Below are 13893 nucleotides of genomic sequence, written 5' to 3'. Positions count from 1 at the left end.
CCCCTATCTTCATAGGGGTTTTCAGTGAAATGTGTACAAAGAGTAGATTTTGGTAATACAAAGAAAAGATATTTCAAACCTAATGAAGATAACCTCTGGCTCCTTCGCAAAAAGAGTCATAAACTTCCTGGATAAGAAGGTGATTTGAAACGCCATTTATTATCTCAATGCTATTTCAATAACTTCCTTTCTTTCACAACTTTATAGAACCTAAATTAATAAGTCACAACTTATGTTTTGATGTTTCTACAACCTAGAGTATTATAAACAAATATTATGTCGTCCAAATATCTTTAAACACATTTGATGGTTGAAAGAAATAAAAAATCATGAAAGACTATTGAATACTGAAAAAGAACCATGGACTGAAGGGGTGGGGGACAGGGCAAGGTGGTGATGGTCATGGAGGGGGGCACTTGTGGGGAGAAGCACTGGGTGTTATATGGAAACCAGTTTGAAAATAAACTATTAAAAAAAGAAATAAAGAAAGAAAAAAATAGGTACTTTTCAGTCTGGAGTCCATGACTGTCTAAAATGCATCAAGGATGATGGTAAACATTTTCAACAGTTGCTTCTTCTTCCTGAATATGTCCTCATTGCCATCAAAATACATCGATTGGCCATTAAATAAGCTCTTTTCTGCATCAGTTCCAATTTACTCCAGGTTATATTGCATTTAATAGAAACATAACAAAATGACAGAAAATAATTGCATATGTTAAAAAAATAAATTGTGTTACATTAAAAAAACTAAAAAAAAAGAAACAACAAATATGTAGAAAATCTTCATGTAACATGTTTATTTTATTTAATTAGGTGTTGGGAATTTCTCCACGCCTCAGAGAATTACATTGAATATGTAAAATAGGAAGCATATTTTTAAAGAACAGAGTCATTGGTTTCCAGGGCTGTTAATAAAATAGATGCCATGGGACTGACAGGGACCACCATTTTGCTTCTTTGTGAAATAAAGAATAATCTTACTGCTGATGGTTAGGGATGCTCTTAACAAAGAAGTGTTGCAGAAATTATTTAAAATTTTTATTATCAGAAAGAACCATAGATGCATGGCCTAGTGAAATATGTTTAGAAATAAAAGCTGATAAAAATTAAACACGAGACACATCTCCATGAAGATAAAGGAAAATGTTTTTGTTTGAAAACCTGCTGACCTCATCAAGTGGGATTAATTTTTAAACTGTGATGAACTGGGAGAATTTTGAACAAACACTGTGTAACTGTTAAGCAATAAGTGGTGAGAAAAAACATCAGGCATAAAACTCTCTTCCTCTGGTGGCTAAACAGATTATTAGTGAAAGCCAAAATATATTTAATTTAAACATAAGGAAGAAGGGACCTAAACTTACCATGATTCTCATTCTGGCTCCACAGTTACAGACACTCATTAGCATTTGATAGTTCTATTCTCATGTGTCATTGACCTTGATTAGATGGGGCTTATCTGGTATAGGAGGTTTTACCTGATTCAGAAGGGATGTAAGAATAACAGTGAATGTCATGAACACAAGTATCTCTATAACAGGTCATACAATACAGTGAAAGGAGATTAGAAAATATCTATGAGAGACAGAAAAAGATCTGATAGCTTTGTATGCCCGGACTATATAACTAGTCTCCAAACTAATATTCCCCTGATATAGATAGAAAGGAAGAAGTAAAACCTTCTGTATTAGCAGATGACATGACCATGTATATAGAAAATCTTAAGGAATCCAACTAAAAAACTACTGGAGCAAGGTTAGAGGATATAAGACCAATCTATAAAATAACTTGTTTTTCTATACAATGAATAATCCAAAAATAATTTTTTTCCATGTTTATTTATTTTTGAGAGAGAGAGAAGGCACACAAGAGGGGAGGGGCAGAGAGAAGGGGCTTAAACTCACAAATCGCAAGATCATTACCTGAGCCGAAGTGAGACATTCAACTGACTGAGTCTCCCAGGTGCCCCCCCAAAAATGAAATTTAAGAAAACAGTTCTATTCACAATAACATCATCAAAAAGAATAATATACTTAGGAATAAATGTATCAAAAGAAATGAAAAACGTGTACTCTGAGAATTATAAAACATTGTAAAAAAAATTAAAGATCTAAATAATTGGAAAAACATTCCATGTTCGTGGATCCAAAAATGTCCTGCTGTTCTGATGGTAATAGTTCCCAAACTGACCTATAACCCCTATTGGATCCCAGCTGACTTCTTTGTAGAAATGGACAAACTGATTCTAAAATTAGGGTGTATTGCAAATGACTCAGAATAGCCAAAATAATCCTGAAAAAGAAGAACAAAGGGGGAATCATCCTTCTCCACTTTAAAACTTATTACAAAGCATAAGTAATCAGAATGGCGGTACTGGCATGAAGATAGACATAGAGCAATGGAATAGAACTGAGTGTCCAGAAATAAACCCATACGTCCATGATCAACTGGTTTTTGACAAGAATGTCAAGACAATCCAGTGGCAAAGCAATAATCTGCTCAACAAATGGCTCTGGGACAAATGGATAAACACATGCAAAGGAATAAAACTGGACTCTTACTTCACATAATATACAAAAATTAACTCAAAATAGATTAAAGACTTAAACGTAAGAGCTAAAATTGTCAAATGCTTAGAAGAAAACATTGGAGTAAATCTTTCATGACCTTGGTTTGACAAATGATTAATAGATATGACACCAAAAGCACAAGCAACAAAGGAAAAAAATAGATAAATTGGACTTTAAATGAAAAACTTTCGTGCTACCAAGTACACCATGAAGACAGTGAGAAGATATCCATGGAATGGGGGAAATCTGATTTGCAAATAATTTAGCTAATAAAGGACATATCTGGAATATATAAAGAACTCCTTCAACTCAATATTAAAAAGACAACCCCCTTAAAAATAGATGAGGGACCTGAATAGACCTTTCTCATTTTCCTCTGCCACCCTACTCTCATTAAGAAGTAATTTCTTACTCTGTCAAGACAAGTTACTCTTTCAAGTTTTTACATTCCTCCATAAGCCAGGTCACATCTCAATTCTTTCCTGTGCCACACTGCCCAGTCTTTGGAAATGTCCTGCCCTGTTACAGGTAAAGAAATGTCAAATATCATGCAGCATCTACCAAGGTCCAAAACCCTTAGGTATTTTGTTTTCCAAGAGGCCTAGGAGGCTGACCTCTTTGTTTCAAGGGAAAAGGGCAGTTTATGCCTCATTGTCTTCTCTCCATAGGGATCTGGTTTCTTCCTCTGCTGAGCTCTTTAACAAAACGAAAGACTAAACTGTATTGTTCTCTAATTATTCATATGCATATGTTATTGTTACCTCAGAAAGATTTATTTTCTGAGGGTGGGAGTTAGTTATTCATTTTACTATTTTATAAAGAGTAAAGCCAGTGCCAGATGCACTAGAAATCAAATCAATGTTTTTTTGATTGATATCTTTATTGGCTTTGAAGTTGGATAATGAAATGTCACAGAACCATCAAGATTGTTTGAAGCAATAGTTAAAATAGTTTTGGGCACTTCCAAATTAGACGATTACTATAATGTACCATAAATTAAGTATATCTTAGAAGAGCCCAGAAGTAAGTGTTATTTTAAAATCTTACTTTTAAATTTTACAAATAATGAGCACTTTAATTTCTGCCAGAATACAGATTTGGATAGAGAAGTTGATACTGAATTCTAAGTTGGCTTCCTATTTCTTGTGCCTAACAGTTCTGTGGGCCACTTTTGGAAGCCGCATGTTATTTTGGCATTTCTCTGGATTTATTATACAAGTAGCACATTATTTCCAGTGCCTGGGCCATCTGAAATAAGCAAAACTTCTACCTCAGTGCTGCAGGCAGTTAATGACTGGATGAGCCCCAGTCAAGGAAGAAGGGCGTTTGGTCTTTCCGTATGCCAAACCTAAAGCAAAGATGGCTAGAAATTGGCTTGGAGGGTCCTATAAAAACAAGAATTGACTGGAACCTCACTTAAATATAAACCAAATACCATAATGAAGTTTGAAATAATCCAAACCCTCATCTTTCTTTATTAGTTCTGTTTGTCTTCTTTTTGTTGGTGGTGTTTTTAATACACTTGAACCTTTCCTAGGTTCTAGTGTGAACTGAAAGTGCCAGAAAAACAACACAAAATACTGCCATTGTATTTATGGCCTAACCAGAAGTGGGAAGCACTAGAAATATCAAGACACCATAATTAAAGTCGATTCAATTACAATTCTTCCAACAAAGAAGAACACAAATAACAAGACAGTAGCCAAGGTGGCTTTGAAGGGAACTAAGTCTGAGGTCCATTGGCAGAGTTTTTTCTAAGGAGAGAAAGAGAGAGAAGAATAGAAAAGAAGAAATGAAACTTCTTATTTTGGAATGATTGAAAGGCAAAGTTGTGAGTATATGTTAGTGAAATCTACTCCAAATCCCAGTATTCACTGTAACTGTTAATATCCATGCCTTCCCTATTAAAATGTTTTGGTTAGTTTTAAGTAGAAATGGATGGTTACATTTTATACTAATTCCTTGCTTCTGTATAGTGTCTTGAAGATATAAGAATAATGTTAAAAGTAGAAATGAAATAAAGGTAAGGATCATCTACAACCAGAACAACTAACTTCTAAATGATAGAGACTGAATATTATAAATCCATAACTGGAAGCAGGTTTTCAGTATGAGCAATAAACCAGTGCAGACTGCAGACCAAATGACTGAGTTATCAGCTCAGTTATCAGCTCTGTGCAGACTGCAGACCAAATGACTGAGTTTTAGTTCCAGTAACTCAATCAGGGAGGAACAGCTTTAGCAGAAAAATGACAGATTTTACTTTAGACATGTTATGTGTTGAGATGTGTTCAGCAGGCACTTGGATATTCAGTTCTGGAAAAAGCTCGAAGCTGGAGACAGAGAGTGTCAACTGAATCTGTAATACTGAATGAAATCTAGAAAGAGAAGATAATGACAAAATAACACATGACACTTATTAGGGGGCCTGGGATGAAACAGAAATCCAGAGAGAGACCAAGAACAGCTTCCTGGGTGTGTGATCTGTTCAGTCTTACAAAGCTCTGTGCCCAGCAGGGCTCCAGCCTAGTGAAATGTTCTATCACTACGGTTTTGACATTCTTAATAATTGTTATCTCTGAACTTAACGTGTTGTAACTAAAGTTGGATGGGCCAATGGAGCATGTAAGGAGCTGAAATGTGTTTAGTATGCATGCCCACCATTCCTTGTCTTCTGAGCACAGAATTCTGGTGCTCACGATGTGCCGGAGCTCTGCAGGACTCACAGCGAGTACCAGGTAATCTTCCACTGAGTAAGGGGGTGTAGGAGGAAGGCTGAAAGCCCCAAGAGGCCACGACTTGAGTTCAAGTCAGAATTTGCTGGTTTGAAGGAAATCAATGGCATTTTGGAAACACGAATAATCATGAAATCCTCTTATCCTTTCTTATTTGTGTTACTTTCCTGTATCAGCCAGCTGCGTATACCAAAAATGATGACATAGAAGGAAAAGGAGAGATAGGGCAACCCACAATTCCCTTTCTTTTCAGTCCTTCCTTAGTCATCAGTGAGCCGATGTAGTGTGTTGGTCGAATGTGTGCATATCAAGAAATGAAACTGAAAATCAGTGGTTTGTTTTGTGCAATTTGTTTGATTCCACTGTTCTAGTAAGAATGAGTACATGTGTGTATGTACTACAAAATACTAACTGTGTAATTTCAGTGATTCTGGATATAAGCTAAATGCTCTTAAATTTGCATTTAAATTGGTGTTGCTACAATATAAAAGTAAATGGGAAAATCGATACTAGTAATTTAAAATCTTAATTCTTCTTTACCTAGAATGACATCAAATAGCAAATAAAAAGACACCATCACAAGCAAAGAGAGAAACTGCAAGGGAAAGGAAAAGGGTTCGTATTTGAGTATCCCTCGTGGTGACTTTTCCTACTTTTCGAACGTGGGAGCCCATATTTTCATTTTGCACTGGACCCCACAAATTATGGTGCCAATCTTTTGGGAGGATTCTTAGTTTTAAGGGGAACCAGGATGATCAGAGTCGAAAAAGAACTGTTTGGGAAAGAAAAATTTTGGTTATTTGCTCAAATAACAAACCTGGAACAGTTGTCTTGCTGGGCATGGGGATGGCACACGACTGCATGCCTGCCCTCAGACGGGCGTGGGGCTGAGGCTCAGGGAGATGGCTCCCCTTTGGAGTCTGCCCTTCTTCCCTTCTTGACCCAGGCTGGGGACTGAGAATAAACATTATGAAATAGATGCTCATCTCATAACGTCTTGCGAGAGCAATCTCGGGAAAGTAGTTTGTTTTCAACCTTGTTTTCTACTCTTTAGAGTTTAGACACTGTATAGGACAACTGGAGATAGTTATACTAAGACATGAAAACCTGAACATAATGTGCAAAACATGCCCCGCAGAACAAAACGGCACTTTTAGGTCAACAGGACACTTGGATAATAAATCAAAATCAGACGTTCATACATAGGTAATTTTATTTTTTCATTTTTTTTCTTTTTAGCTTTTTCTCTCACCATTAAAGGGAAATGTTGATGACTATGTTTATGAACAGGATGCCAGGGTTGTTCCAGACAGCAGGCCATATTTGGTGGGGTTTTTTTTTCCAGTTATCGGTCTGGGCAGCAGTACACTAAACATCCATACTCTTACTTCAAGATCAGATGTGTCCCATGATAGGCATCTGCCTGATGTTGCCTAGAGATGGGAATTCAATCTGTGTCTTTGAAAGATATTTCTCTCAATACGAAGCCAAATGGCTCACACGGGGCTTGGCTCTACAACATCTGCCCCACTAACAGCTAATGAGTAGAGCTCAGTGCCAAACAGGGAAACTCCTACTTTGATTACTCCAGGTTCAAGGTTATGGCATTGGTCTAGAGACTGAAATTGGCTCACGGAAAATTGAAACACACTCCCTACTAATAAAAGCACAAACTGTATACACCATAAGGCATCTTTGAGTGACTGTACCTGAGAGACTCATATCAGTTGTATTGAAATCGTGTGCTTTACAAATATTTCCAACAGGGTCATATTATAGCCTCCTGCTCAGAATGAATTCCTGGCCCCAACTTTGCTTTCAACAGGTTCACAGGGAACCTGTGTACAGGGAAAGCCAAAGCAGGAGCAAATCTAACTTTCTGCGAATTGCCAACACTTGTTCCTGTTATCATGAGTCTGTTTTAACAGTGTGAATAAGTTTGGGTTTTAATCTCAGCCGAGAACCACAGACTTTGAGGCTCCTGACAAAATGATTGGGTCCCCTGGTTTTGGTGTCAGTGGCCATAAACAAAGGTGCTGGAAGAAAACAACTGAGGGAAAACAGGCTCTATTTACCTCTGAAATAGATTGATAAATACATTTTACTTGCTGAATAATACTTGTCTGAAAATTACTTTGAAAAATCAGGGAGCAGGACGGTCCTTTACCACCATGTCATAGCTTGGGCCCGCCCCACCCCACATTGAGACAGAAATAGATCCGTATCTCCTCCCTCCCCCATCCATCAAATATCCTTTTCAGACACCACAGCAATGCCTAATTCAATGATCTGTGCATCTCGGCTGGCCTTGTAGCTGCCAGTTCATGTCGGAGCCCTGGTTGTTTGTGGTGTGGCTTGAGGATGCTAGCGAGCTGTTCTTTCTCTCCTCAGTTGGTCCTATTCATTTCAGGTTTGGGTAATTGCATGTTTGAGTCCAAGTAAAAAAACAAATATGTAAGTGACAAACAATCTCTAAATCCTAGTGCACATGACTCATTCACACACATGAATTTCAAGAGAAAGAAAAAAGCTACAGAACATCACTGTAGGACTATTATTAGTCATTCCAAACTTTGTAAGGAAGAAAGGGTGTAGTGTGCTGGCTGGAAATACTTGTGAATTGTCCGAAACTTCTTTTTCACTGACTCAAAGGTCTGCACATCAATGGCATACGTAACAGTGATTCTGTTGTCCTTTGAAAAATCCCAGGGCTCGCTGTGAAGCTATAAGACTAGAAGTAAACACAGAATGGCCCAAACCTACAAGCTACCTACACAACTTTTGCCACATTAACATATTCTTTGTACTCTTACTTTTAATATTTTATTGTAGATCTCTTCAGATTTTCAGAAAGATAAGTTTATCTATTTTTAAAGAAAACTTTAAAATACAGCTGTACTCGTTCTGCTTAAGTGCATCATATGTTCTGGGAGCATGGACTTGATCCTGCATTTCTTCTGTAACCTTCTTGGCCCACAGCCCTGTGCTATGCTTATAATAACAATTCGTACCATAATGCTCCTAGAATGAGGTCACCTTTTCTAACTTCAAGGAGCTTAGTATAGGAATAATCTTCTACACAAAAAAAGTGTTAGAAAGTTCAAAATATTTTCATGTATGATGGAAAGGGAATGAGAAAAATACAAGACTCATAGGACCTCAGGCTTTGACATTCTGCATGATCTTTTATTTGATGAGACAAGAAAAATGTTTCCTAAAGATAGGCTCTTGAAAAAAATAGTTTCTTATAATCAAAAGCATATTAGTCCTTGGAAGTTTTTGGTAGACTCAGACTTTTTAGAAATGCTCAGGTCTATCAGCTCAATCATTTCTCACCAGTGAAAAGGACAGAAAAGTAGAAAAGGCAGAACAGAAGCAAAAATAAAAGTGGCCTTATAAAACTACTTTTGCCTTTACTGTTTGTGCTCAGATTGAGGAGTGTTCACTATTTTCTTTGCTAAAAATTTTCCAAGTGTCATCAAACTGAGAACTTGGGGCATCTTGTCTGGTTTTGGGTAGAGGGTAATTACCATCTGCACCCTACAAATGTGGGTAAGTTTGCACCGAAATAAACCATCCAAATCCATGACGAACATCAAAATTGTAGACACAAGAAGCAAAGCGGAAAATTGTAGTATGACAAAATAGCTACATTTAATTATGTAAAATTACATAGAATTTGAGTCTTCTTTAGAGGTGCTTTATTTAAACATACATCTAAAGGTACGTCTTTGGCTAATGCAACTTGCATTTCAAGTCAGGGAGTTGACAGAACAACATTTATTAAGTTTAAAATTCAAACAGGTTGTCATTTTTCAAAGTTTTAGGGCCATATATTTAAGAACAGTGTTATTTAACACTGTGAGGCCAACTTGATCTCCTTTTCTCCCATAAAATCTTACATGTGCCCCTACCTGTAAAGGCTTCTCTGCTCTCTTCTACAGTATAAATACCCATTTTATGTTCCAGAGTCTACTCAAAACTTTCTCTTCTAGGGAGCTTTCCAAGAGATGATGGGCTTCTATACAAGTCTGGCAGGTCCTACGACAGCCCTTGCTTGCCACTATTCCTGGGTCACTCCAGAGAAGCTACGATAGTAACCAGCACTATTCTAGAACCAGGAGGGACGCTCTGGGTGGCTTGCTGGCTGGCCAGGGACTGAAAAATCGATATCAACATGTAATCACAGTGGAAAGTCCTTAAGCACCATCACACCTGTTATCCACCTCTTTGGCCCCTTTCAGAGGAAAGCATCAGTATACGTGCTATAAAACCAGTTCTAGCCTGGCTCTAGGACATTGACTGAACCAGGACTGTGGGCTCAAGAGTTCACTCTGAGTCAAAATGAGATCAGATTCCCTCAATCTGGAAAGCGAAGCTAGGAAAGGAAATAACCAAAGAGAGCCTGAAAGCAGGAATGAGCTGACCATCATAAAGAAAAAATGGGAAGTTGACTTCTTAGTGCTGCTTCAGAGCCCACCCAGGCCTCCCATTCCCCTCCATTCCTGGTGTTGCAATTCATCATCATTTCTTAGAGACAGCCTAGCACACGGGTGATATATGTAAAAAAATGATTCAGTAAATAAAGATCAATTGAATTGTGCAACTCTCAAGACAAAATGAGGCCTTTGCTCCTTGGAGCAGCTCCCTGCCTCTCGGCCATGCCAGTGTTCTGACTTTCTCTCAGAATCTGCCTCCTCTTCTAGTTCCTTTTCAGTCTGCAACGTGTGACCTCTGTGACCTCTCTGCAACGTGTGAAAGTCTGTGTGCAAAGACGGCATTGAGAGGAAGACAGAGATGAAAACTTGCCAATCCCTCCATCCATGTGTAGCTCCTAAGCTTTGGTACAACCGAGGCTCCACTTTCTCAAAGTCTATTTGTCAATTCCTTTATAAGCTGTCAGCATCTACATGACTTAAGAAATTTAGCTGAAGCAGAGAAAATGCTCCATCTCTTGGAGGCAAGTGCTCCTGTTGATCACAGTGAGAGCAGCACCGGACAGGATGGCCTGAAAGGTCCCCTGCCCCCACGTGCCATATGCTCCTTGGCTTCACAAAGTCCTCTCAAGGACATGTTCGTTCACATTTCACCTGCCGTTCATCCAGTACGTTCTGGATAAAATACCTTATTTATGGAGAAATGATAATAATAACAGCAATAATAATCAACTGTTTCAGAGACAGGGACCTGTCGAGTGCACTGTAACAGAGATGCAATCTTTCCCCGGCTCTCCATGTGCACGCCCCCGCACGCCCTGTCCCAACTGTGGGCCAGGAGAAGACGCCTGACCCATGCTGGACCAGTTATGCCCATTCCTGGGAATCTGGAATTAGACTTAACAAATACTGACTTTGTTAATTATGTGAAGCCATGCTAGAAAGTCAGGTATGGACTACTGCTTTAAGGCGGCCAGGCACAACGGGATGAGCGAATTGAGAAGGTCAGCGAGAGAAAAGAAAGAAACTGGCATGCAGGAAAGCAGAGATACTAAGAGGCCCTGGGAGAGAGACGGAGACAAAGGAGGTGGGATTTAAAAAAATAGAAACTTTATAACTTTCTAACTCTTATCTAAGTCCTAGATCCTTCCTGCAGTTAGATCCGTAAGAATGAATTCCACCTTGCATAAACTATTATGAGTCAATCTCTGGTCCCTGTAATGACAAGTGCACATACCAGTGGATTTCTCAGAATGAAAAGCAGGACTGCTAAGTAGTGATCTGTGAACATAAGGCTCTCGGTGTTACTCATCCCTGATATTGAATTCTAAGTCAACCTTACATTTTCCATCTTATTTTCTTCCATTTAAATTATTATTCCTATATAAGGATCTCCATATATTGTAGAGTCATTCATTGAGTTACTTGCGAATGGTGATGAATGAGGCAGGATACCTTCCTGCGGAGGGGTGGAGTGGGGGTCAAAGGTGTAAACGAATAATGACAACAGCACATGAAGAGTCTGTAACAGAGGCACAGGCTGCTGTTCTAAGGCTCCAGAAACATTACCTTCTTGAATTTCTGCCTCCTTCAAAGATAGCTATGTGAACTGATACTTTGTGAAAACAATCACACGAGACAGGTTAACATCGTTCAATTTTAGTAATTTGCACTTGAGGAAAAGTGTTCTCTTGGCACATAACGGGTATTCGATAAATGTGGGTCCATGTCAAGCTGGTTAAGTGCTGGTTAAGCCACGCTTTGCACCTCCAATAACCATTTTAACAGTTAAAAATCAGGCACAAGAAAATATTGGGCAATTTACCAACTTCCCCAGGAACACGGCTTACTTTAAAGCTGACAATTGGGCAGTGTTTTTTCATTCTGTGATAAAATTTTCCCCATCAATTTGAAAAATAAACAAACATACAGGCTTCCAGTTAAACTAGCCTGTTGAACAACAGGTTTATCTCTTCTCCTTCCAGGAATGGTATTAAAATGATAATGAAGAAAAAAAAATTTAAGTATAAACCCCAGTGACAAAGAAAACAGGAGAGGGGACATGAGAACATGGTCAGAAGAATAAAATCAGTGAGAGGAGCTGTGGCCGAGGAGGGACAGTGGGGGCCAGGTCCCTCCAACAGGAGGAGGCTGACCCCCTGTGCCAAGACCCTGGGAGGGGTAGGGTGTGGCACACCGCAAGGTTGAGGCAAGAGGAAGAAAACCATGAGGATCCTTTTCCTCACCCCCGTGAGAACACAGTGTCTACCTGCCCATTGGAGGCCAGAGGTTTTGTTTGTGGTAAAACTGGGAGAAAGAGCCCTTGGGACCAGGAAAATCTGCTTCGGAGCATGAATAGAAAATGCACAAGGTGAAAAACACGGAATTTGACGTTACATCAGAACCCAGAACCAGCACTTAATGAACTGGGCTGCTACCCTGTAGGTGGCAGATTAGAACATTTTTCTTGAGAAAAAGCCCCAGAGAAAATTTTTTCATGTACCAACAATGTTGAGCCCTCTCAACATGAGAGGCTTTCTGCCTAATCATCCAGAAACGGAGTCCACTATTTGTCCTGCCGCACACCCACGTCCAGTCAACTTCAAAAACACAAGTTATTGGGGCTCCTGGCTGGCTCAGTTGGTTGTGTCCAACTCTTGACTTTGGCTCAGGTCATGATCTCACAGTTCATGAATTCAAGCCCTACACTGGGCTCTGTGTTGACAGCACAGAGCCTGCTTGGGATTCTGTCTCTCCCCCTCTTTGCCCCTCCCCTGCTGGCTCTCTTTCTCTCTGCCTCCTCTCTGTCTCACACACACACACAAAATAAGTAAACTTAAAAAAATTTTTATTGAGGTGGTATTCACATAACAAAATTAACCATCTTATAATGAACAATTCAGTGGCATTTAGTACATGTGCAATGTTATACAACCACCTCCATCTCATTCCAAAACTTTTTCATCGCTCTAAAGTAAAACCCCGTACCCATTAAGCATTCTCTGCCCCACTATCCCCTTCCTCCAGTCCCTGGAAGCCACCAAGGTGCATTTCATCTCTATAGATTTATCTAGTCTGGATATTTCATATAAATGGAATGATACAATGTGTAACCTTTTGATTCTAGCTGTTCTCACTTAGCATGATGCTCTAGATATCTGTCCATGTTGCAGGGTATATCAGAACTTCATTCATTTTTAGGGTTGAATAATATTCCATTGTATGTATATACTATAATCTAAATCAACTGTTGATGCCTCAGTCTTGAATAAAAATGAGTAGAAATCACCATACATAAGACAAAAGAGAGAATAAACAGAAAAGTGGAACTGGAGAAAACAATATAATTCAGAAAGCACAATAAAACTTCCAAAAAAGCCATAGCTCTCATATATATCCCAAGGGATTAAAACAACATACACATACATGTATACACATATGTATATTTATGTGTATACACTCATATATGCATATACATACATAAACAGCAGCTTTAAAATAAGAGGGTACTGTGAGAGGCGAGCACAGGTTAAAAAAATTTTGACCAAAAGAAAGATAACATAAAGAAGGTTAGAAGAGGCAAAAAAAATATATATCCCAAGAAGTCTGACAAAGACACAAAGGTTGAGAAAAATAATAAGAGACTTAGTAAAGAGTGAGAAGATTATGCAATGCCTTAACTATTCTTAGACAAAAATGTTTCTGAGCCTAAAATTCTACCCTCACCCAAACTACCAGTCAAGGGTTAGAGCAAGGCCATTTTCTGACATGAAAGGACTCAGAAAATTGACATTTTTTTAAAGGAATCTACTGATATGCTCCAACAAAGTGCAAGAAGAAAGAACAACCATGGACCCCCAAAACAGATGCAAGCACAGAACACCTCCAGTGTGGCAGCTTTGGTCTCAGTCCAGATTTTTGCAGGAAGACTGAAGACTTGCAGAGAATCATCACAAACACAGGATACAGATATAAATGGAATGCATTTCCACCAGCAGAACACATAGCCATCAAAACCTAGCCCCCACCCTAGGAAAAGTTGGTACGACTAAAAAGAATCTACATTTTCACCAGCTTCAAAAGGAATAAGCTTGTAGGAGGAGTTAAGATGGCAGAGAAGTAGGGGGACCGGAATTTCCCTCCTCCCTC

The sequence above is a fragment of the Suricata suricatta genome, chromosome 7 (assembly GCF_006229205.1).
Source record: "Suricata suricatta isolate VVHF042 chromosome 7, meerkat_22Aug2017_6uvM2_HiC, whole genome shotgun sequence".
Taxonomy (NCBI): domain Eukaryota; kingdom Metazoa; phylum Chordata; class Mammalia; order Carnivora; family Herpestidae; genus Suricata; species Suricata suricatta.
This window is presented reverse-complemented; position numbering follows the sequence as displayed.